We start from the raw sequence: 26,599 nt of genomic DNA, 5'->3' as shown, positions 1-26,599 counted from the left end.
GAGAAAGGAGGAAAGAAGAGGAAGGAGGAGGAGGAGGAGAAGAGGAAGGAGGAGGAGGAGGAGGAGAGGAAGGAGGAGGAGGAGCACCATACCAGCATGTCTCGTAGTCAACACAAACCTATGAACTTTTATTCTACCCATAAACTGCTAAATCACCCAAGTGTGTGTGTGTGTATGCGCGTGAGTGTATGTGTGTATATATATTTATGTGTGTGTGTGTGTGTGTACCAGTAAATAGGCCCTCTCCCCACACAGATCCCCATAGGCAAGAATATAGTACTAACCCACATAAAAGAAACGCATTTAAGGTTGAAAATCTCCCACGTATGCAATAGGAGTGTGAGTCTTATGTGGTAATGCCAAGTAATATTCCTTTGGGTCAAGATAGTGCTAAAGAAACAAGGTACTTTAAGGTTGAATTATGCTTATCTGTTCAATTGGACCTTGAACCTTATAATATCTAATGGTGGGTTTAATTAGCTATGGATGGATGGGTGAGGGAAGATAGCCAGAATGATTAAGGTGACACGTTAATGCCCCCAGCCTCTCTCTCTCTCTCATTCCTTTTTTGGTTTATCTTTTCATCTCATTATTGGTTCCCTTCTTTCTGAACGAATGCGGTGGCTGAGTAGATAAACCTCTCGTTTTCTCTCCTATAGGTTACTGGTTCGTGCTGCTACTATTACCAACTATTACTACTATTACTACTACTACTACTAATAATAAATAAATAAATAAAAAATAATAATATAAATAAATAAAATAAAAAATACAAATATTAATAAAAATCAATCACCTTCACAGTAAATAATAATAAGTCTACATTATCCCCGCCTCTCATATATCCACATTATACTCTGTAGTGATAACCCCTATAAGGCATCCTTCACCCCAAAGGTCAATTACACCACTTGAGCAATATGTACTAATAAATCACTGCTTAACTACAAGAGACCTGACTAAGATGATTGCTACCATGGAAGGCCTCTCCTCCTCCTCCTCCTCCTCCTCTTCTTCCCTCCTCCTCCTCCTCTTCTTCCTCTTCTTCCCTCCTCCTCCTCCTCTTCTTCCTCTTCTTCCCTCCTCCTTCTCCCTCCTCCTCCACCTGTAAGACGACTATAATGCCTCTACAGTACAGGTGGTTAGAGACCCCTGACAGCTGGTTAGTGCTTGTTAAGAGCCAGCTGGAGGAAGGTGATTGACAGCTTGTTAAGGGATCTACTAGGTTAAGGGGAAAGGGGTGAGGGGAAGGGTGGTGAGGGAAGAGATGGGAGGAGGGATGAAGAGGAGGAGTAAGGAGGGGGAGTAAAGATGAGGTGTGAGTGGGGGAGGTGGTGGAGGAGGAGGAAGAGGGCGAAGGAAAGGGAGAAAGGGGAGGGAGAGGTGAAGGGAAGGGGAAAACTGTGTATCCGGGGTACTTTGGAGGAAGAGTAGTTGGGAGGGAGAGTGGGGAAAGAAATAGAGAGGAAGGAAGAAGGAGGGAGAGAGACGTAATGAGGAGGGAGGAAGGAGGGGATGGGGGGGAAGCAGAGGAGGAGAAGGAGGAGGAAGAGTGAATAGTGCCATAAATCAAGGAAGCATGGCACTGCGTCTGGAGGATGTCTGGGAGTGCCAACATGGAGGAAGAAGAGTCTCACCAGAGGGGGTAAGAGTGCCACCATAAGTCACGAGTGCCAATATGGGCAGATGAATCCATGTTATTTTTACCAATTTAACAAAGTCATTTAATATCACCTTACAAACACTAATTACTTTTGATACTTAAATTAATATATAAGTGTAATTAAGTATAAGTATAATAGAACACAATATACACATACTTCCCATCATATGCAGACAGCCACTAGCAGACAGTCAACTAGCAGACAGTCAACAAGCAGACAGTCAACTAGGAACCAGTCAACTAGCTTCCCAGTGTGTTGTGGGAGGTTGCTGAGGACGTGGGTGTAGGGTGTGGTGTGGGTGGGGTGTGGGTGGAGTCTGGGTGTGGGGTGGTTTGGTGTGTGGTGTGAGTGACAGGTGGGGGTGTGTTTGATGTGTGGGGTGGGTGGGGGTGTGTATGGATGGGTGTTGGTGTGGTGGGTGGGGTGGGTGGGGGTGTGTTGTGGTGGTGTGGGTGGGGTGTGGGGTGGGTGGGGGTGTGTTATGGATGGGTGGTGGGGTGTGTGGGGGGTATGATGGTGTGTGGTGTGGGGTGGGTGGGGTGTGTTATGGATGGTGTCAGTGGGGTGTGTGGGGTGGGTGGGGGTGTGTTATGGATGGTGTTGGTGGGGTGTGGGGTGGGTGGGGTGTGTTATGGATGGGTGTTAGTGGGGTGTGTGGGGTGGGTGGGGTGTGTTATGGATGGGTGTTGGTGGGGTGTGTGGGGTGGGTGGGGGTGTGTTATGGATGGGTAGTGGGGTGTGTGGTGTGGTGGGGGTGTGTGGGTGGGTGGGGTGTGTTATGGATGGGTGTTGGTGGTGTGGTGTGTGGGGTGGGTGGGGGTGTGTTATGGATGGGTGTTGGTGGGGTGTGGGGGTGGGTGGGGGTGTGTTTGTGGATGGGTGTTGGGGTGTGTGGGGTGGGTGGGGGTGTGTTATGGATGGGTGTTGGTGTGGTGTGTGGGGTGGGTGGGGGTGTGTTATGGATGGGTGTCAGTGGGGTGTGTGGGGGTGGGGGGTGTGTTATGGATGGATGTTGGTGGGGTGTGTGGGATGGGTGGGGTGTGTTGGATGGTGTTGGTGGGGGTGTGTGGGGTGGGTGGGGTGTGTTATGGATGGGTGTTGGTGGTGTGTGGGGTGGGTGGGGGTGTGTTATGGATGGGTGTTGGTGGGGTGTGTGGGGTGGGTGGGGGTGTGTATGGATGGGTGTTGGTGGGGTGTGTGGGGTGGGTGGGGGTGTGTTATGGATGGGTGTTGGTGGGGTGTGTGGGGTGGGTGGGGGTGTTATGGATGGGTGTTGTGGGGTGTGTGGGGTGGGTGGGGGTGTGTTATGGATGGGTGTTGGTGGGGTGTGTGGGGTGGGTGGGGGTGTGTTATGGATGGGTGTTGGTGGGGTGTGTGGGGTGGGTGGGGGTGTGTTATGGATGGGTGTTGGTGGGGTGTGTGGTGTTGGTGGGGTGTGTTATGGATGGGTGTTGGTGGGGGTGTGGGGTGGGTGGGGTGTGTTATGGATGGGTGTTAGTGGGGTGTGTGGGGTGGGTGGGGGTGTGTGGATGGGTGAGTGGGGATGTGGGGTGGGTGGGGTGTGTTATGGATGGGTGTTGGTGGGGGTGTGTGGGGTGGGTGGGGGTGTGTTATGGATGGGTGTTAGTGGGGTGTGTGGTGTTGGTGGGGGTGTGTTATGGATGGGTGTTGGTGTGGTGTGTGGGGTGGGTGGGGGTGTGTTGGATGGGTGTTGGTGGGGTGTGTGGGGTGGGTGGGGGTGTGTTATGGATGGGTGTTGGTGGGGTGTGTGGGGTGGGTGGGGGTGTGTTATGGATGGGTGTTGGTGGGGGTGTGTGGGGTGGGTGGGGGTGTGTATGGATGGGTGTTGGTGGGGTGTGTGGGGTGGGTGGGGGTGTGTTATGGATGGGTGTCAGTGGGGTGTGTGGGGTGGGTGGGGTGTGTTATGGATGGGTGTTGGTGTGGTGTGTGGGGTGGGTGGGGGTGTGCTATGGATGGTGTTGGTGTGGTGTGTGGGGTGGGTGGGGGTGTGTTATGGATGGTGTCAGTGGGGTGTGTGGGGGGGTGGGGGTGTGTTATGGATGGGTGTTGGTGTGGTGTGTGGGGTGGGTGGGGGTGTGTATGGATGGGTGTTGGTGGTGTGTGGGGTGGGTGGGGTGTGTTATGGATGGGTGTTGGTGGGGTGTGTGGGGTGGGTGAGGGGTGTGTTATGGATGGGTGTGGTGTGTGGTGTGTGGGGTGGGTGGGGTGTGTGGATGGGTGTCAGTGGGGTGTGTGGGGTGGGTGGGGTGTGTTATGGATGGGTGTTGGTGTGGTGTGTGTGGGGTGGGTGGGGTGTGTTATGGTGGGTGTTGGTGTGGTGTGTGGGGTGGGTGGGGGTGTGTGGATGGGTGTTGGTGGGGGTGTTGGGGTGGGTGGGGTGTGTTATGGATGGTGTTGGTGTGGTGTGTGGGGTGGGTGGGGTGTGTTATGGATGGGTGTTGGTGGGGTGGGGGTGGGTGTTTGGTGGGGGTGGTGGGGGTGTGTCATGCTTTTGAACGTTGACCTCTTGATCTGCTTGTGACCTTGACCTCTTGCCCTCACTGAATACGTACTTGACTGCCTGAATTTCTGCAAACTGCCCTTGACTGCCACTTGCCTCTCCCTAATTCCCAAAGCTCTTGCCCATCTGACCTCTTCAGTTCCTTGCCCACGACTTCTTCAACCCCCTACGACTGTAACCTCTTGCCCATGACTACATACCCTTGTCCACGATAACTATTCTTCTCTTGCCCACGTCACTTCTTAACCTTGCCCTGACCTCATCCTTTGCCCATGACCCCCCAGTGGCTGACACAGTGACTGGCATAGAAACGTGACAGTGTTGCCAGTTGAAGCTTTACAGTTGTCAAGGTTGTTTTAAAAGGACACACACACACACACACACACACACACACACACACACAAACACAGTTTTTCTCTCAACATCTTCATAATAACAAATAAACAAATACACAAACGAATAAACAAACAAACAACAAAAAACAACAAAAAAACAAGACAACCAAACAAATCAACAAAAACAACCAAACAAATAAACAAACAAAAGACAGAGAAACAAATAAACAACAAGACAACCCCAAAAAATAAACAAAACGACGAAACAAATAAAAAACAGCCAAACAAATAAACAAACAAACTTGGTCCCCCTTGCAGGTCTGTTGTGGAAATTTGGTCGCAGTTTTGTCATAATCTAAAGTTTGAGAAGATATTAAGAGTAATTATCCTCCTGAGACAGATGACCTTCCTCCCTGTCTCCTTCCTCCACCCTTGACACTCTCCCTGTCTCCCTTTCTCACCCTTGACACTCCCTGTCACACAGGTCGTAGCAGGAGAGGTGTCCAGGGTGGGAAAGGGAGACAGGAGAGGTGTCAGGGCAGGTGACTTGTGCTCCCTTTAAGTACCACTGTCAGGAAGGTTATGTGTGTGTGTGTGTGTGTGTGTGTGTGTGTGTGTGTGTGTGTGTGTGTGTGTGTGTGTGTGTGTGTGTGTGTGTGTGGCACTGTGAGGTCAGCCAGGGCCACCACTTCCGCTCACGACACAGTGCCCCCTTGTGGAGGAGGGAGGAGGAGGAGGAGGAAGGAGGAGGAAAGGAGGGAGGTTGGGGAAGGCAAGGAATGTACTCTCTCTCTCTCTGGGGGCAGTGCTGCTGGGGAAAGGGTGGAGGAGAGGAGGAGGAGGAGCTGAGGTAGGAAGAGGAGGGAGGAGGGAGGAGGAGGAGGAGGAGGAGGGTAGTGTTTAGAAGGGGATAGACGTGAGGGGGGAGGGAAGCGATGAGGAAGGATGGGGGAGACGGAGGTTGGTGGATCATGATGTAAGATATTATTTAAACAAGGGAGATAAACCAACACAAATTGATGAAGAGGATGACGTGGAGATGATGTAACAGGAGAATTGGGTAGTAAGGTTATGGTAAAACTCTCTCTCTCTCTCATTAACCCAAACCGGGAATCAGAATTAAACAGCTCTGATCGATGACGTCAGAGGCGACGCCATGATAAGATCAGCCAATCAAGTCTAATGACAATAATAAACACAACGGGGCAGTCACGTGATCACGACCTTACCTGTTGATCGATGGTCATCACACCTGGGGTTAATTAAGAGGTCATTTAAAGGTCATCAGAGCTAGGAACAGATACATGGATACATAGTCATACATAAATATACATAGATGAGGCCCTCCAACATGACACGGACGACTACACATTCCGAGGGTCGCTTACGATTATTTCCGGGTTAAGTAACGGCTTAAACAGAGAGAGGCAACAGGAAAGAAGGGAAACAATGTGGTTTTAATTGAAAGGGTTGACCCGTGACAACCTCTCCCTCCCTCTCCTCCAACATCTGGTGACAACACGCCTCTTTCCCCAACCTCTCCTCTCTCACCCACAACTCATTCCCTCTCTCTCTCTCACTCTCTGTCTCAATCCATCTATGTTCAACTGCCTGTGTATGTATTGTATGTATGTATGTATGTATCAATGTATGTATGTATGTGTATGATAATGATAATAATAATCATATATAAAAACAGTAGAAATAGTTGTAGTGACAAACATAAAACACAACAAAAACAATACAACAAAATAACAACAACAAAGGTTTAATTTACAACACCTGAACTCTCTCTTGGTTCCTGTGTCTCCCAGAGAGACGATCTCCTCACCCTACTGAGATTTTTATGGGATCAATTCGAGATAATTTGTCCTGGAGAGAGATACCTGGTCGACCCCCATGGACAGGTGAGAGAATATGGATGTGAGGAAATAGAACTCTCTCTCATACGGACCAAGCTTCAAACACGAGACCACAACTAACCTAACCACAACACCACAACCTAACCTAACCAAAATTTTACAAAATACAAACCGCCCCGACGCCCCACCCCACCGTCCCACCACGCCCCGCCACGCCCCGCCAAGGTGACGTCACCAGACATGTCAGGACGTGTTGATGGTGACAGCTGTTGATGTTGACACAGCTGATCAGCGTCAACAAGCGGTGGCGGGATAAACAGCTGTCGAGTCTCGTGGTCATAATCAACGCCGCGACGTCCACGTGTTTGGTCTATTTCTCATGTAAACAAAACAATAATAGGTTTAATTTACTAGTCGTGATGATAATAGTAACGAAATAATATTATATATATATTACTACTATTACAACTACTACTACTACTAAGACCCACCTCTACGATTCCATAAACCCACATGCTCAGGTAGTCAGTCAATCGAGGTTAGCAGCCCACGCCTAAGCACTATATAGTAGCAGGGAACCTACAACACCATGATAGGACACCGTGTCGCCTATAATGGTCACATTGCAATGGTGATAGTGGGCACTCCTTTCCTCAAAGTGCGGCCACTAATGAGGTTGACCTTTGTATCTGGTTTTTGTTAGCGGGGTAATGTGTGTGACGTCATGCCTGAGGGAAGGAGACCACAGCCCACTAGGTCCGGTTACTAAACTTTCTAACATAAGTCACTTGTATCATGTAGTAGTAGTAGTAGTAGTAATAGTAAGGTAATAAAATGGTGGCGAATGTATGGCTGTGGGGCTAAATTTTAAAAAAAAAAAGTAGTAAGTAAAGTAGCTGTTGATGTTGTTGTGGTAGTTGTATTATTATTAATTGTAGTAGTAATGGTAATATATAATAATATTAATAATAATAAAACAATATCAGACAGGAAACAAATACAACATATTAACAAAAAAACAACAACCAACCCTTGAATAATAAAACAACAAATACAAATACATCATTGACAATTACAGGTATTACAGAGGTGACGACATACCTCGGCACAACAACAACAAAGACTCGCTGCCAGACGCACAAAAACACCATGAGTTGGACGACGTGAATGTTTTGTGGAGTAACAGGTAGAGAGAGAGAGAGAGAGAGAGAAAAAGATCAATAGTTAAATATTTCTCATACAAAAAAGTCGTACGTTTAAATTTCCTCCTAAAAAGTATAGTGTTAAATTTTCCTAACCTAACATTAGAGAATCCATAACACCTTCGTCACCGCCTCCTACTGTAGTACTGACGGCCGACCGACACCTGACGACACCCGACAAGACAGTAAGGCGACAGGTAGAGAGTAAGGTGACAGGTACGCCAAATGAATCGACAGGTGGACCATTGATGTGTGAAGGTGTGTGTGTGTGTGTGTGTGTGTGTGTGTGTGTGTGTATGTTTAGGCATGTATGTGTGTGAAAACGGATATCAAAGCGTCAAATAGAGTCATCAAGGTGGCCATTTCCAGAGTTACAAAGTGAGCCAGGTCAGGGCCATGCCAGACCAGGGCCAGCCAGCATGACAAGAGATGTGGAAGGAGAGACACACACAGAGAGGGAGGTGAGTCATGGGTGAGTCAGTGAGTCATGAATGGGTCTATTTACTACGATAACATAATAATCCTCTCACCCTCCTCCCCCTCCCCCTCCCTCCTCCCTGACACTGCACTTGTACCTATAATGATATGTCAGTTTTCATTTTATTTTTTTCCCTCTCACTAAACATCAATGCCAAACTAGTAATAACTTAATCTTACCACTTTCTTTAACATGAACAAAACTATAAATAATAACACCCACCAAACTTTCTCCTAACAAAATTAACATTTAATCCAAGCTATTAATCATACTTTCTAATATTACTTTCTATCTCCCCTAACACTCAACAAACTTTACACAAACCTTAGATTCAACTGGGAGGAAAACTCTCAGCATTCGAACTATATAGAACACCCTCCCCCTACCCCCAACCTTGTTCCTCCTGGGAGAGTAAAGTAACAAAGGTATCTAAAGACACCATAAGCCTGAGTCTCTCCTGGGAAAAAAAACAAAGCATACCTAACGACAACAGCTTAACTTTTAGTCCTCATGTAAAAACACAGTAACAACACCTACAGGCAACACGAACCTGAATCTCTCCTAGGAAAAAAAATGACCAAAAGATCATTTCAATACAGTATAAGCCGTCTCCTGGGAAAAACATTGAGGGTAATATCGTAGGCTACTCTGAACCTGAGTCTCTCTGGAAGAAAAAAAGGACTCGATATCAATAAACAGAAGAGGTTTAGGTCTGGAGACTTGAGGTGGTGATACAGTAGTTGGAGAAGCTCGGAAAAGGAAAGGGGGAGTTAAGGGGTGAGGGAAGGGAAGGAAGATTGAAGGAAAGAGAAGGGAGGGGTAGAGGTAAAGGGAAAGCAATAGCAAAAAGAAGTATAAGAGGTTGTAAGGTAAGAACAAAGGAGAGGGGGAGGAGGAGTAAAGGGTGGAAGGGTAGAGCGAGGGATGAGAGGAGGACGGAGGGTACAGAAGGAGGGAAAGGGAGGAGGAGGAGGGTACAGAGGGAAGGGAGGAGGACGGAGGGGGGACAGAAGGAGGGGAAAGGAGGAGGAGGAGGTACAGGAGGGGAAGGGAGGAGGATGGTACAGAAGGAGGGGAAGGAGAGGAGGAGGAGGATGGCAGGAGGGGAAGGAGGAGGAGGAGGACAGGCAGAAGGAGGGGAGGGAGGAGGAGGAGGGGTACAGGGAGGGGAAGGAGGAGGACGGAGGGTACAGAAGGAGGGAAAGGGAGGAGGAGGGGAGGGTACAGGAGGGGAAGGGGAGGAGGATGGTACAGAAGGAGGGAAGGGAGGAGGAGGAGGGACAGGAGGGAAGGGAGGAGGAGGAGGAACAGAAGGAGGGAAAAGGGAGGAGGAGGAGGGTACAGAGGGGAAGGGAGGAGGAGGATACAGAAGGAAGGGGAAGGGAGGAGGAGGATGGTACAGAAGGGAGAAGGGAGGAGGAGGATGGTACAGAAGGAGGGAAGGGAGGAGGAGGATAGAAGAAGGAGGGGAAGGGAGGAGGAGGGACAAGGAGAAGGAGGGGAAGGGGAGGAGGATGGTAGGGAGGGGAAGGAGGAGGAGGGGGGGCAGAAGGAGGGGAAGGGAGGAGGAGGATGGTGCAGAAGGAGGGAAGGAGGAGGAGGAGGGTACAGGAGGGGAAGGGAGGAGGATGGTACAGGGGAGGAAGGAGGAGGAGGAGGGTACAGAAGGAGGGGAAGGAGGAGGAGGATGGTACAGAAGGAGGGAAGGGAGGAGGAGGATGGTACAGAAGGAGGAAGGGAGGAGGAGGATGGTACAGAAGGAGGGGGAAGGGAGGAGGAGGGTACAGAAGGAGGGGAAGGGAGGAGGAGGGTACAGAAGGAGGGAAGGGAGGAGGATGGAAGAAGGAGGGGAAGGGGAGGAGGAGGAGGTGCAGAAGGAGGGGAAGGGAGGAGGAGGAGGAGGGTACAGAAGGAGGGGAAGGGAGGAGGAGGAGGGTGCAGAAGGAGGGGAAGGAGGAGGAGAGATGGCAGAAGGAGGGAAGGGAGAGGAGGAGGAGGCAGAAGGAGGGGAAGGAGAGGAGGACGATGGTACAGAAGGAGGGGAAGGGAGGAGGGGAGGAGGGTGCAGAAGGAGGGGAAGGGAGGAGGAGGATGGTACAGAAGGAGGTGAAGGGAGGGAGGAGGAGGATGGTGCAGAAGGAGGGGAAGGGAGGAGGAGGACGGAGGGTACAGAAGGAGGGAAGGGAGGAGGAGGAGGGTGCAGAAGGAGGGGGAAGGAGGAGAGGATGGTACAGAAGGAGGGGAAGGGAGGAGGAGGACGGAGGTACAGAAGGAGGGGAAGGGAGAGGAGGAGGGGCAGGAAGGAGGGGAAGGGAGGAGTTGGATGGTACAGAAGGAGGGGAAGGGAGGAGGAGGACGGAGGGTACAGAAGGAGGGGAAGGGAGGAGGAGGAGGTGCAGAAGGAGGGAAGGGAGGAGGAGGATGGTACAGAAGGAGGGGAAGGGAGGAGGAGGACGGAGGGTACAGAAGGAGGGGAAGGGAGGAGGAGGAGGGTGCAGAAGGAGGGGAAGGGAGGAGGAGGATGGTACAGAAGGAGGAAGGGAGGAGGAGGAGGATGGTACAGAAGGGGTAAAAACAGCAGCAGAAGGGAGGGTCAGAGAGCCGTCAACACCCCCTGCCGCGTCAGGAGAACAGTGAGCCACACTTGATGATGGTTAGGACACACACACACACACACACACACACACACACACACACACTCACACACACACACACACACACCCCCTGGAGCAGACTCACGCCCTAGTCAACATCACCTTCACACACACACACACACACACACACACACACACACACACACACACACACACACACACACACACACACACACACACACACACACACCCCCTGAGCAGACTCACGCCCTAGTCAACATCACCTCCCACACACATACACACACACACACTGACTCTCACTGACCATCACCACGACCTCATCTGCAAATTTGGTAAGAAGCTTCTACACCATCCTCGACACCGGCCCTACTACCACCTGAGATCCCTAGTCCGAGAATTGCTGTTCGACACCACAACCGCATCCAGCCCATACGTGCACGAACTGATCGCTATAAGAACAGCCCAGTCCCAACCATTGTAAAAATTATCAATAACTTGTAATAAACCAGTGTATTCACTCCCAGTAAACACTACTCCTTGCACTGTCACTATGTTGAAATGAACTGTAGTTTGAGCTTTTCCCCATCTAGTTATTATATGTCTTATTTGTGTCACTTATGTTACTTGTATATTATTTGTAATTCGAAACCCATTCCCCAAATATGTAACTGTATATTTTCAGCCTCCAAGCTCTTTCAATAAACCGTTAATTATTATTATTATTATTATTACACACTCCTCCCCACACACACACACCTATCGGGCTAACTTAACCTAACCTAACCTAACCCCCTATGATGCTAATGACCTTTGACCTTTGCAGTATTAATAAAAATAAACCACATTTAAAACACGTGTTGGTGTATGTATGTATGTATGTTTGTATGTATGTACTTTGAGCTGTGGCGTGTCAACATTATTCTCAATACAAATATACGATTGTGGGCGGCGGGGCGGGCGGGCGGGTTTCCTTTATTTTCCTGCTTCCTTCCTTACTCAATATTTCAACCAATCAGGAGGCACTTTCAGTCATTCCCTCAGCCAATCAGAGGCACTCAAGTAATTTCCCTTTCAACCAATCAGGAGGCACTGTCAGTCATTCCCCAGCCAATCAGGAGGCACTAAGTATTTCACTCAACCAATCAGGAGGTACTGTCAGTCATTCCAGCCAATCAGGAGGCACACAAGTATTTCAACCAATCAGGAGGTACCACAATCATTTCCAGACAATCAGGAGGCACTCAAGTATTTCCCCCTCAACCAATCAGGAGGTACTGTCAGTCATTTCCCCCTCAGCCAATCAAGAGGCACACAAGTATTTCCCCCTCAACCAATCAGGAGGTACTGTCAATCATTCCCCCCCAGACAATCAGGAGGCACTCAAGTATTTCCCCCTCAACCAATCAGGAGGTACTGTCAGTCATTTCCCCCTCAGCCAATCAAGAGGCACTGTTAGTCATTTCCCCACAGCCAACCATAACCTCTTATCAGTCACTCACTCGACCAATAGAAAACGTTTCAGACATTTCCCCTCAGCCAATAGAAGCTCTTTATCGGTCACTCCCCTTAATTAAGAGAGGAAGGGCTGTGTTTATACCCGCCGGGGGCACTTGAGTAATGTTCTCTCTCTCTCTTTCTCTCTATCTCTCTCTCTATTTCCTGTCTCTTATCCATCTTTTTATCTTTGTTTTCTTTGCTGTTGACTCTCTCTCTCTCTCTCTCTCTCTCTCCTTCCCTCCTTCACCCTCTCTCTTTTTTCCCCTCTCTGACCTCCCTCACTTGAAACCCTACAATCTCTCCCTCGACTCCTCACTAAGGGGAAACAGTGGCTCTCCTCACCACCAGATACAATCACCATCTGTTTCCCTTTTCCCCCTCAACCCTTGGTAAGTATTTCCCCTCTTGAACAACGAGAGAGCACGTGTCTTTATCATGACACACACACACACACACACACACACACACACACACACACACCAGTAGTAGTAGTAGGAGGAGGGAGACAACATCCAGAAGTAAACAAAAGATAAGGTCCCCTGTGTTTATGTTTCCTTCAGCAGGTCTAATGGTGGGAGGTGTTGTGGTGCTGAGAGAGAGAGAGAGAGAGAGAGAGAGAACACAGATCTACTTCGTCTTGTGATTCATACATAGGTCAAAGGTCACTCATGAAGATCTCCATGTCTTCCTTATAAGGTGGTACACGAAATGACTTAACCTTAGGTCATGTAGGGTCAAGATAAACGCTTACTGAGACAATTCAAGTTTGCTACATGTAGTGATTTAAAACTGAAGGTTAAATAAGTTCAGTATACAAGCTTAGACATGTTAAAAAATTACTTAAGCTTTAGGATAATCTTAAGTCATATGGGTTTAAGCTTACGATATCTAACGCCTTTCTTATCATTGGTGAAAACAAGATCAACAGATAACAGATATGGAGAACAGTGATCTCCCGGTGTTCTTCATGGTAGGTGTTGGGTCCACCTCTACCTAACCTAACACTAACCTAACTTAACCTAACACTAACCTAACCTAACACTAACCTAACACCAACCTAACTTAACCTAACACTAACCTAACTTAACCTAACACTAACTTGACCTAACACTAACCTAACTTAACCTAACACGAACCTAACCTAACACTAACCTAACACTAACTTAACCTAACACTAACCTAACTTAACCTAACACGAACCTAACCTAACACTAACCTAACACTAACTTAACCTAACACTAACCTAACACGAACCTAACCTAACACTAACTTAACCTAACACTAACCTAACTTAACCTAACACGAACCTAACCTAACACGAACCTAACCTAACGCTGGCAACCTAACGCTAGCACAACAACCTGGCACGGGCCTGGCTAGCACAGACCTAACCTGGCGCTGGCAGCCTGGCACTAGCTGGCCTGGCCTGGCCTGGCATAGCGCAGCGGCACAACGCTGGCCTGGCAACTGGCCTGGCGGCCTGGCACGGGCAGCCTGGCACTGGCGGCACAACTGGCCTGGCAACCTGGCGCTGGCCCTGGCCACAACGCCTGGCCTGGCGCTGGCGGCACAACGCTGGCCTGGCCTGGCGCTGGCGGCACAGCACGCGGCACAGCGGCCTGGCACTACAGCGGCCTGGCGCTGGCCTGGCGGCTAGCACTAGCCTAACCTGGCACTAGCAACCTAACACCAACTAGCAACACTAGCACGAACCCTAACCTAACACTAACCTAACTTAACCTAACACGAACCTAACCTAACACTAACCTAACACTAACTTAACCTAACACTAACCTAACTTAACCTAACACGAACCTAACCTAACCTAGTGTGGCTGGAGAGAGACACCAGATCCTACTCGCTAATGGTGTGACATATTGGTCGATTCTTAACACGCGTCCAGAGGTCTAGTGGGTCACGCTGGATCAGGGAGGTTAGTTTAGGTAGGTCAGGGGGTGTAAGGGTGGGTCACACCCTGACTATGAGGGATGAGATGTGATATGGGTTCTGACAAGGTACCCTGACCCTCATCCCTTACCACCCCTCCTCCTGACCCCTCACCCTCCCTTACCCTAACCATCCCCCATCCCACTGACCCCCTCACCTCTATATTAGCCTGACCAAATCCACCTGACCCTCCCTGACACGAGACCAAAACAAACTAATATCTGACCATCCTTCACCGCCACCTCCCTCACCTATCACCCACTTAACCCTGAATTATCGGTGTAAGACAACAAGTGCAGTTTATCCTCCTCACACAGTACCTCTCTCTCCCACAGCTATCAGTCTCTGACCTCCGCTGAATCATACCAATATTAGACAACAATGATTCTCTTCTTCTTGTTCTTCTCGTTGTTCTTCTTGTTCTTCCTCTTCCTTCCTTTCCTATCTCCTCCTCCTCCTCTCACCCACACATTGATCCGTATTAGTGATGTTCTTGTCTTGCTTAGGTTGTGTCCTTATATTATTAAATTTAATGAACACACACACACACACACACACACACACACACACACACACACACACATAGCAGTTGTCCCTTATGGTCGACGATTATGATAATGTTTAAGGTGTAGAAGCTGTCGCCAACACAACAACCACACCCTGAGTTAACGAGATACATGTCCCGTTGTCGAGGAATAATCCAAGAACACCGCACAACTCACCAACTGCATTAGCTGATCATTATCCCGGAACACGATACTGTAGACCGATTAACATCCAGGTCCCCAATTACTGCTGGGTAGACAGAGGCAAATGGCGTAAAGAAACTTGCCCTTTTACCCTGCCCGGGGATCGAACCTAACCTAACATAACCTAACCTTACCTTACCTAACCTAACCTAACCTAACCTAACCTAACCTAACTCCATTCTCATATCACAAGTTAAGAATGAAAATATTAATATTGGACACGTGAGCTTGGTGGTCAGGTCCTCGAGGGGTGTCTGCCAGTCAGCTCGGTATAGTGTTTCACCTTCTCTCCCCTCACCCTCAAACATCCTCCCCTCGACCCTACACACCCCCCTCTCCCCCCCCCTACTTCAGTCAACCCTTTATTTCCCTCTGCCTTATCTCCCCTTCACTTTACACTATCTCCCCTCTCCCTTATACCTCCTCCCCTCCTTCCGGTTAGCTGCTTGGCGCGGGGTCCTCTAGGGTGGTGTGTGGTGACCTAGGCTGTTTCTTGAGAGAGTTAATGAGGTCTCTCTCTCTCTCATAAAACACTTCCAAACACCCAAACATTAATTATTTATTATCCATTTTCAACACCCCTTTAACACACACACACACACACACACACACACACACACACACACACACACACACACACTAAACCTTTAATAACCATGCTGATAACACACCCAGTAACTCACCGTGTTATCAGCCCAAGCCTAACCTAACCCAGCTGGCCCTGTCACCTCCCACCACAACCTACCCACGTACCCTGGCCTACCCTAACCACCCTGGGTATCTTATAGGTGTCTGACCATGGAACTTATTTGATAGTCTGCCATCCCAAGCTGTAGAAGTGAGAACAGGTTGGTTTGGTTAGGTTAGGTTAGGTGAGAACAGGTTGGGTAGCCATTAAATAAAGTGAAAAAATAAGCTTACCAAATAACGAAATACGTATGATTAAGTTATATTGTTTATTTTGTTGTTGTTGTTGTTGTTTTGTTTATATTGTTGTCTTTGTTGTTGTTACTTACAGGGACCGGGACTCAGGCAGCAATACCAACGTACCTGTAAAATAATAATAATAATAAAGATTAATAATAATAATAATAATTATAATAATAACAATAAATCGTAAGACCTAGCACCCAGCATACCTTGTACACAGCACACCTAGCACCCAGCACACCTAGCACCCAACCCTCGCCAAACTCGCGTCTAACAAAGACACCGTTGAATACAATTTGGGTCTGTCAAAAAGAACCCTTAAAACTGTAATTAGGAAAGAACTTATTGATGAGTTTGACGCAAGTAGACAAGTGCAAACAGGCACTAGTCGATCCATAGGTTACCATGATGAGATGTATCAAGTGAAACATGTATACGGAGCAAGTAACAAGATCACTAGATTACAAGATTTTGTAACCGCTAGATTAAGGTTAGGATATAAGTACCTGGCAGTATGTTCTCAAGCAGATGTAAACAAAATTAAATGTAAGTGTGTGTATATACATATGGCCACACACTTGAACACTCACGTCCTCGACTTGTGAAGATAGAACCTTTTTAGGACAGGTCCAAGCACACTGTGTGGAAATGGCACAACACTTCATCTCTAATGACAAGATAGCCGACATATTAAGATTGTATCCACTTTTTTGCACTTAGTAACTATATCATTTCTCATGTACAGAACCAAATACGCAATGTGCTTGAATACCTCTCACGTAAATGTGAATAACAAAGTGTGAGGCCAGACATACTGCCTCACACGCCTGTACTCACGCATTTGTGAATAAGTTACCCTTTATGTATAGAACTAAACAAATAATGTAAATGAAATACTGTGTAACATTCAGTGCCATCATATCCTGACAACGGGGGTTAATTATTATGACCCTTTGTAAACCCTACTCTGTAATCCTTTTGCGCTACCGCTCACAGGATGAGTGTGGGGTGCACAATAAAGTAGCCGCTGCAAGCGGCAAAAAAAAAATCACCTAGGACCCAGCACACCTACTGTAGGAACCAGTACACCTAGGAACCAACATACCTAGGTGACACCACACCTAGGACCCAGGACCCAGAACCGCCCTGTAAGGTGAGAGAGGTGATGGTGAAAAGCAGTCAGCTTACCCTCGTATGTAAACACTGCCACGACCTGTTTACAACCTGACGACCCTCCCGCGTCCCCTCCCACACGACCCTCCCACCACCTCCTCCACCCACCCGACCATCCCACACGACCCCCCCACTTCCTCCACCCACCCGACCATCCCACACGACCCTCCCACTTCCTCCACCCACCCACCCTCCCACTTCCTCCACCCACCTGACCATACCCTCCCACTTCCTCCACCCACACGACCTCTCACTTCCTCCACCCACCACCTCCACCTCCTCCACCCACCCGACCCTCCCTTCCTCCACCCACGACCCTCCCACTTCCTACACCCACCTGACCATCCCACTCCCACTCCACCCACACGACCCTCCCACTTCCTCCACTCCTGACCATCTCACACGACCTCCTCCACCCACTCCCACTTCCTCCACCCACCCGGGACCCTCCCACTTCCTCCACCCACACGACCCTCCCACTTCCTACACCCACCCGACCATCCCACCCCGACCATCCCAATCTGACCATCCCACTTCCTCCACCCACCTGACCCTCCCCTCCTCCACCCACCCGACCATCCCACACGACCCTCCCACTTCCTCCACCCACACGACCATCCCACACGACCCTCCCACTTCCTCCACCCACACGACCCTCCCAGATACCCATATGAAATTGAAATTGATATAGAATATTTAGCCATAACAAAGTCAAACAGAAGAAGAAAAAGAAGAAAAAGAAGATGATGATAATGAACAACAACAACAAAACAAGAACATGGCTGAGAAACTTAGGAGCAGTTCTTTTAGTTAAATTTTAAGAGTAACTTTTTAGACAAAGAAATTTTCGTAGAGAGATGGTTTACGAATGAGACGAATTAGTAACCAAACCTAACACACACCTGGACTGGTTCTACCTGTTGGCCCTGGTGTGTGTGTGTGTGTGTGTGTGTGTGTGTGTGTGTGTGTGTGTGTGTGTGTGTGTATTGTAACTGTTGTTGTTGGTTTTTATCTCACACACACACACACACACACACACACACACACACACACGTTATCCAGTGTGGTCACCAGCCCAGTAATCAAAACGGTGAGGGGCTGGTAACTCCCTCCCTCACTCCCCACAGACTCCCTCACTACCATTGATGACATTACCCTCATTGTGATTGTAGATAGATAGATAGATAGATAGATAGATAGATAGATAGATAGATAGATAGATAGATAGACAGATAGATAGATCGGCCTTTATTCTGTCTCACTTTCATCATTCTTCTCTCTCTCTCTTCCTTCTTCGACCTTCACACACACACACACACACACACACACACACACACACACACACACACACACACACACACACAGTACCGTCTAAGAGGGAGTTTGTGTCGAGTCTACGTACAGCTTAACGAGCAAGGCTTCACCATGCCTACCAGACAAACATACACAAACAAGTAAACATACACACATCTTCTCACACACCTTCGGGTAATTCATCATACATCAGCCTTTCTGTTTGTATACATTTATCATCCTCTTCATTATGTACACCTTGTTCATTGTTGTTGTTATTATTAGTATTACACTTATTATAATTATTAATATTATTTCGTTTTCTTCGTCTACCATTTATATCATTATCATCGGTTTTATATTATCAATGTTATTTATCATTATCTCATCATCGTCATCATCATCATCATCATTATCTTCAAGCCATAATTAAACACAAGAAGGCAGATTGTCTGGCACTGTACTCGATCACCTTCACTCACTCAACTGTAAAAATAGGTACACTATTTACATCTGGGTGCGAATCATCAAACCCAAGGACGGGAGGCGAGCGTTGTATCCACTCAGCCACGGCAACCATGCCATTAACTGTGACATAATGGCATCAAAATTGCACTGAGATTCTGCTTGTACCCAGGGTGTACTCGGGACGTCACAAGCCAGCTGCTCACGGGATATATTTTATGTGTGTGTGTGTGTGTGTGTGTGTGTGTGTGTGTGTGTGTTGAAGGGGGGACCCACTCGACACGATGGTAATTTTGTTCAAGAACTTCTCAGAATCAATCTTTGTGTCGTAACTTTAGTAAGACAGTTAAATCCATACTTTCACCTGTAGTTAGGACCAATTGAACGTAAGGACCTCAGAGAACCAATCATTAAGTCGTAAAAAGAATTATAGACAAATCCAATCTCAAATCGTCTACTTCAACTTACGACCGTTGAGGAACTATGGTCCTTGTTATCACACATAATGAGGTGGTTCTCGACTGTTGGCGCTAATGAGGGACTATTACTCAGACGAGGGGTAAGACACTGCTTCAGTAATTGGCAGGACTAATGACCAACTATCACCTGTTAGCATGGGGGTGATGCAACAAGGTAATTACATAGTCGACAGAACTAATGAGGTGTGATTAGTCAGGGTGTAGGTGTGGTTTGGTTGTGTTGTTGTTATTATTATTATTAGTTATTATTATTCTGTTATCATTATTAAACAATCATCATTATCACCATCGCTATCTCCAACCCCATAATCACTTCTACATAACCCGTATTTACAGACTGATACACCCTTCAATTCTCTTTTCCATAACCCGAAATTAAGGAGTATATCTGACACAATCAACGTTCATACAACACCTAAACCTGTATACCTTAGGCCCTTGGCGTGATATACCTAACAGATATACTAATTAATGGTTATACTTCGCTATCATACCTCACGTTTATGTAACCCGTATCGTTGGCGTGTTCAATAATTTATCTTTTTCGTGACCCGGAATTGTTTTTATATATACAGTACTTTACGCCGTGATATTTTGTCTATCTGTCTGTCTCTCTATCTATTTATCTATCGATCTATCTTGCATATGGGATTTCAGGGTTTGAAAGAGGAAGAAAAGGAAGGGGAGTGGAAAAAAATGAGGAAAATAGAGGTAAATGAAGAAGAAGAAGAAGAAGAAGAAGAAGAAGAAGAAGAAGAAGACACCATATCTTCCTCACCTCTACATAATTAACACAAAACAAACAAACATCATCACATACTAAAACTCCTTTAATGAGTTTTTTTTTATGCCCCGACGAGAAAGTGGGAGACATATACTGTTACCCCTCAGCCTAGCTGTATGTCTGTTTGTATCTCTGTTTACACGTATATCTCTATGTCCGTCCGTCTATATATATGTAGCCTACATCACTATACTAACACCATAACCACAATTATCAACACTATCACGACCTATATACCTACACCATCACCACTACCACCAAAAACACCACTGCACCATTATCACTACACCACCACCACAATACCCCAAGCACTACCACCACAACACCACCACCACAATACCACCACCACTAGCACCACCAAAACACGCCCGTGGGAGCCAGCCAAGGACCATAAAACACACCACCTGCACCATCACCACCACCTGCACCATCACCATCACCTGCACCATCACCACCACCTGCACCATCACCATCACCTGCACCATCACGCCAATCAAAACACTATAATCTGTTGTGTCGTGACCCTGGTTCAGCCCTGGTCGTGTTTGTGTTCCCCGCCCAGCTGATGACCTTCCCACGGACGACCCACCTCACGGACGACCCACCTCACGGACAACCCACCTCACGGACGACCCACCCCACAAACCTAAACCTAACCTAACCAATCTCAATACAGCTGGATGGATTACTACCTGACGTCATGGTGGGGAAAATAACCAATCAACGGACGCCATACCCGCATACGTGTGGATTCTCGCGACCTCCAACCCGTGTGATTGGTCCGGATGTTCCCACACTATCGCAGAGGCTAGACCACAACACACTCTTGTATATTATTAACAGGGCGGTTGAATACCTACGACACTGCATGACCTTGTTTGTCCGTGGTGAGGTCAAGGAGAGGTCAGGAGGGGAGTTAAGAGGGTGGTGGTGGTGAGGGGGTTAAGGGGAGAGGGAAGGGAGGGAAGGGTCAACGTAGGTCAAGGCAAAAGGTGGGTGAGGTAGGGAGGCCATCAGGAGGTCATGAGAAGGTCAAGGCAAAGGGGCGTGGGTGTATCAGGTGGGTGTGACAAGTGGGCGGGTGGGTGTGTCAAGTGGGCAGGTACAATATCATGTATGGGTGGGTACGGGTCAGCCTAGGCGTCAAGAGAGAGGCTCACGACTACAGGTCAACACCCAACATCCATCATCTTAAGGGGGGTGAATAAACAGGTAATTACAGGTGTGTATAGGGCAGGTGAGGGTGACGTAACTCTCTCCCCTCCACCAGAGCTTCACCAGACAGACAGACAGACAGACAGTACTATAACATGACACCATAATATAAAAGCATTAATCCAATCAACATTAAAAAGCGCTATCTAGGGGTGAACAGTTCCGCATCACAACGCCATCTATTGACTGAAATCTCAACCTGCCACATCATCATCATCATCATCAACAGAGACAGTTTCCCCTCTTAGTCACAAGTCGACGATCAAAACACCCCAGACATACAAAGACTTTTTCTCTTAACTGCAGACACAAGAAAGCATCTGGGAAGGTCACTTAACCAGCGACAAGAAGATTATGACCTCAATTGAGTTCAAATTACCCTGAGAGAGTCTACCGTAACCGAGTGAGTTAAGGGAAGACTTCTAACATAAGCGAGCTGTGTGTGTGTGAGAACCGCCACGACCGTCCTCAATACCCTGACCTTCCCTCAAGCACCAGCTGGCAGACACGGGCGGCCCTCAAGCACCAGCTGAGAGACATGGGCGGCCCTCAAGCACCAGCTGGAAGACATGGGCGGCCCTCAAGCGCCATCTGGAAGACATGGGCGGCTCTCAAGCATCAGCTGGAAGACATGGGCGGCCCTCAAGCAACAGCTGGGAGACATGGGCGACCCTCAAGCACCAGCTGGGAGACATGGGTGGCCCTCAAGCACCAGCTGGGAGACATGGGCAGCCCTCAAGTACCAGCTGGGAGACATGGGTGGCCCTCAAGCGCCATCTGGGAGACACGGGCGGCCCTCAAGCGCCATCTGGAAGACATGGGCGGCTCTCAAGCACCAGCTAGAAGCACATGGGCGGCCCTCAAGCAACAGCTGGTAGACATGGGCGACCCTCAAGCACCAGCTGGGAGACATGGGCGGCCCTCAAGCACCAGCTGGGAGACCGGCCCTCAAGCACCAGCTGGGAGACATGGGCGACCCTCAAGCACCAGCTGGGAGACATGGGCCCTCAAGCACCAGCTGGGAGACACGGCCGGCCCTCAAGCACCAGCTGGGAGACATGGGCGACCCTTAAGCACCAGCTGGGAGACACGGCCGGCCCTCAAGCAAGTATCTCTTGACACACACAACACGCCCACAAGGTCATGCCAGGAATTACTCTTCCACTTTTTTATTTGAAGATTATCCTCGCTGAGCTGTCTGTCTGTCTGTCTGTGTCTGTCTGTCTGTGTTTGTCTGTCTGTCTGTCTGTCTGTCTGTCTGTCTATGTTGTGTGTTTGTGTCTAAATGTCTGTCTGTGTGTCTGTGTGAGTGTCTAAATGTCTGTCTACCTGTGTCTGTCTATGTCTGTCTGTATGTGTGTCTGTCTACGGTGTAAACATTCTGAACAATACCAATTTGTCCCCTCAAATGAACAGGTGAATGAAAGGGAGGGAGGGAAGGGGAGAGAATAAGAGGAGGATAGGGAGAGAGAGGAGGGTAGAGAGGGAGGAGAAATGAGGTAAGGAAAAGGGTAGAGAAGAGGAGGGGAGAAGGAGGGTAGGGAGAAAGGAGGGGGAGGAGGGAGATATCAAGAGAGGAGACAGGAGTAGAAGGAGGGTGCCAACCTCTCACCTCTCTACCACCCCTCTCTTTTCCCTCTCTCCCACGCCTCTCTGCTTCCCCTCTGCGTCTCCCATGCACATTTTTTATCACCACCTTGCTACCTACTATCGTGTATTCTCTCTCTCTCGCTCTCTCTCTCTCGCTCTCAGTCTTCAGTGGCAAACTTCTCCCTCACCTCAAAGCCAGACGCTGTTTCCCCAGGGGAGGGGGGTGAGGGAGAGCAGAGGCAGGAGGGAGGAGGGATTGAAAGGGAGGGGAATGGAGGAGAAGAGGCTAAGGTGATGTTTGGGGTATGGACAAGTGTAGGGCAGGTGTTAGACAGGTGTTAGTCAGATGTAGACAGGTGTTAGATAGATGTAGACAGGTGTTAGATAGATGTAGACAGGTGTTAGATAGATGTAGACAGGTAGTAGACAGATGTAGACAGATGGTAAACAGATGTAGACAAATGCAGACAGAGTAGACAGATGTAGACAGGTGTAGGCCTGGGTGTCGGGGGAACCATGAACAGTATCAGGTGTCGGGATTATAATGAGTAAACAAGACCATGTGTCTCTACCTACTGTGAGAGAGAGAAGGAAGGGAAACCAGGTGTGCAATATACTAATTACAAACACCTGTAGATGATTAGTATACAAGCACACACACACACACACACAACCTCCTTCCCTCCTTCTCTCCCTCCCTATGAGTCACCATCACAACAGGGGGTGAGTGAGGGGGAGGGTAAGGGAGAGGAGGAGAGACTAATGGGGTCACCTGTGGAGGGAGGGAGGGAGTGAGATGCAACACACCTTTACCCCTCAACCATACCCAGGTACTCGAGCACAGGTAAAAAATCTCGAATGTTGATATGATAAAGGATTTTGTTTTACATCTATACACAAAACACACATATTTACTTAACTGTTTTATACGAGTCCTTGGTTGAGTACGAATCGCTTTTCTTTGTTGAGTGCAAGCTGAGGCCATCTGTAGGTAAGTACGTTTAGTTATTTCTTTTGTTGAGGACGATGGCGAAGAGTACACACTAACCGAATCTTCCTGACCAGCAGATTTTTTTTAGTAGTAGAGGTGAGTACAGGACAATCCAGTCTTTGTTGAGTACGTCCAACTGTTTGAGTACTATTATTTCCGTACTCTAGGTTAAGTAAAATAACCTGACTGTTTTCTGGCATGCGGTATCTCATCCAGGCCTCTCTCCCCTCTCTCCCACACCTCTCCCTCTCTCCATGCCTCTCCCCTCTCTCCCACACTTCTCCCTCTCTCCCACATCCCCTCTCTCCCATGCCTCGCCCTCTCTCCCACTTCTCCCTCTCTCCCACACGCTCCCTCTCTCCCACGCCTCGCCCCTCTCTCTCCCACTTCTCCCTCTCTCCCACACCTCTCCCTCTCTCCCACGCCTCGCCCTCTCTCCCACACCTCTCCCTCTCTCCCATGCCTCGCCCTCTCTCTCCACCCTCCCTCTCTCCCATGCCTCGCCCTCTCTCTCCCACCTTCTCCCTCTCTCCCACACCTCTCCTCTCTCCCATGCCTCTCCCCTCTCTCTCCACACCTCTCCCTCTCTCCCATGCCTCGCCCTCTCTCTCCCACACTTCTCCCTCTCCCACACCCCTCCCTCTCCACGCCTCGCCCCTCTCTCTCCCACACTTCTCCCTCTCTCACACCTCTCCCTCTCTCCCCGCCCTCGCCCTCTCCCTCTCCTCTCTCCACGCCTCGCCCTCTCTCCCATGCTCGCCCTCTCTCTCCCACACTTCTCCTCTCTCCCACACCTCTCCCTCTCTCCCGCCTCGCCCTCTCCCACATACTGCGGGAGACACAGTAACGTAACGAGAAAGTTCGCCCTGTTGTACTGGGAAGGTCGAGAATCTTGTGGCGTCAGCATACTGGTCACCACTGGGTTACTATCACCGGTATACTGGGTTACTATCACCGGTATACTGGTTACTATCACCGGTATACTGGTTACTATCACCGGTATACTGGGTTACTATCACCGGTATATTGGTTACTATCACCGATACTGGGTTACTATCACCGGTATATACTGAGTTACTATCACCGGTATACTGGGTTACTATCCGGTACTGAGAAGGAGAGTTGATAAGATGGATTTTGCTGTAGTACTTAGAAGAGAGAGAGAGAGAGAGAGAAGAGAAGAGAAGAAAGAAGAAGAAGAGAAGAAGAGATCGGGGACACAATACCACCACCACCACTGTCACGTCGACCAAGACTGAGGAGCCCTGAGGGAGTGAGAGACTGAGGGAGAGGAACACAACGATGACCCCACCTTCATGAGAGGGTCTTCTTCTTCCTCCTACTCCCCCTCCTCCAAGTGGTGTGTGTGTGTGTGTGTGTGTGTGTGTGTAATCTCTCTCGGAAAGGTAATAGTGTTAAAACTCAAGACACATGTAGGTCTTTGTCGTGTACCATTATAAACACCGCCACCCACTCCCCGCCACCCACTCACACCACCCACTTATCCAGCCGCCCACCCACCCCAACCACAAGACAACAAAGCAAGCCGTTCACTTTCCACCTTTGTAATGGCCGCTACGTCAGACGGAAGGTTCGTTCGACTTCTGCCTGTAATAGGAGAGGAGAGGGAGGGAGGGAGGGAGGAGGGAGGAGAGGAGGGGAGGAGAGGAGGGGAGGGGAGGGAGGAGGGAGGAGGGAGGGAGGGAGGGAGGGAGGGAGGGAGGAGAGGAGGACACAACTGGATACCAAACACTGCCTTGGGGTCGAACATGACTGGACCACAGCACATATCAAAGAGTCAACACACACACACACACACACACACACACACACACACACACAGTCTGTTAATGGTATGAGTAATATGTATGTATGTATGTATGTATGTATGTATGTATGTATGTGTGTATGTATGTATGTATGTACAGTTTATTTATGTATGTATGTATGTATGTATGTATGTATGTATGTATTCTTCGTCCTCCTCTCCCCATTACTACTACTACTTATCCTAACATTCATTCACTTCCTCATTCTTCTCCTCCTCTTCACTCAGTAGAAAAGGAAGACAAGATGTAGGAGGAGGAGGAGGAGGAGGAGGAGGAGGAGGAGGAGGAGGAGGAGGAGGAGGAGGAGGAGGAGGAGGAGGAGGAGGAGGACACGCCCATCCTTCCATTAGCCTGATTGCCAGACAGTTCAACCTTCACACTCGCCTCAGACGCTAAAGTTCCCACGGTAAACTTTCCTGATCACCTGAGGATTAGACACCCCCTACAGCAGCTTATTTTACCTGATGATATTCATAACCTAACACTAACCATATCTAAACAAACCTAACACCAACCTAACCTAACCTAGCATAACACTTACCTAACCTAACGCTAACCAAACCCTAACCAAACACCAACCTAACCTAACCAAACCAAACACTAACCTAACCTAACGCTAACCAAGCCTAACCAAACACCAACCGCTAACCTAACCAAACACTAACCTAACCTAACCAAACACTAATCTAACCTAACCAAACACTACCTAACCTAACCAAACACCAAACCCTAACCAAACACTAACCTAACCTAACCAAACACTAATCACCCTAACCAAACACTAACCTAACCTAACAAACGCTAACCAAACCCTAACCAAACACTAACCCTAACCTAACCAAACACTAACCTAACTTAACCATCAATGAGGTGAATGACAGAGGCAGCCAGTTCCCTCTTAATGAATCATAACATAAACAAACTACTTCACTCATCTAACATGGACGATCATCCAGACAAACACAGCTGTATGATGTACC

At 48.5% G+C, this 26,599-nt stretch overlaps 1 protein-coding gene across 2 annotated transcripts in view; it reads right to left on the bottom strand.

Annotated features, from left to right (window-relative positions):
- Positions 1–23,915, bottom strand: part of LOC121875913 (matrix metalloproteinase-2-like) — a 106,687-nt gene extending 82,772 nt beyond the window's left edge. The window contains exon 1 of one of the 2 annotated variants that reach the window (XM_042380660.1): positions 23,720–23,915. The gene's annotated coding sequence lies outside the window, so the exon portion shown is untranslated. The remainder of the gene's footprint in view (positions 1–23,719) is intronic. The other variant, XM_042380659.1, reaches the window with a different exon arrangement.
- Positions 23,916–26,599: the final 2,684 nt, after the last annotated feature.

The sequence above is a fragment of the Homarus americanus genome, unplaced genomic scaffold (assembly GCF_018991925.1).
Source record: "Homarus americanus isolate GMGI-L3 unplaced genomic scaffold, GMGI_Hamer_2.0 scaffold14730, whole genome shotgun sequence".
In the NCBI taxonomy this organism is placed as follows: domain Eukaryota; kingdom Metazoa; phylum Arthropoda; class Malacostraca; order Decapoda; family Nephropidae; genus Homarus; species Homarus americanus.
This window is presented reverse-complemented; position numbering and strand designations above follow the sequence as displayed.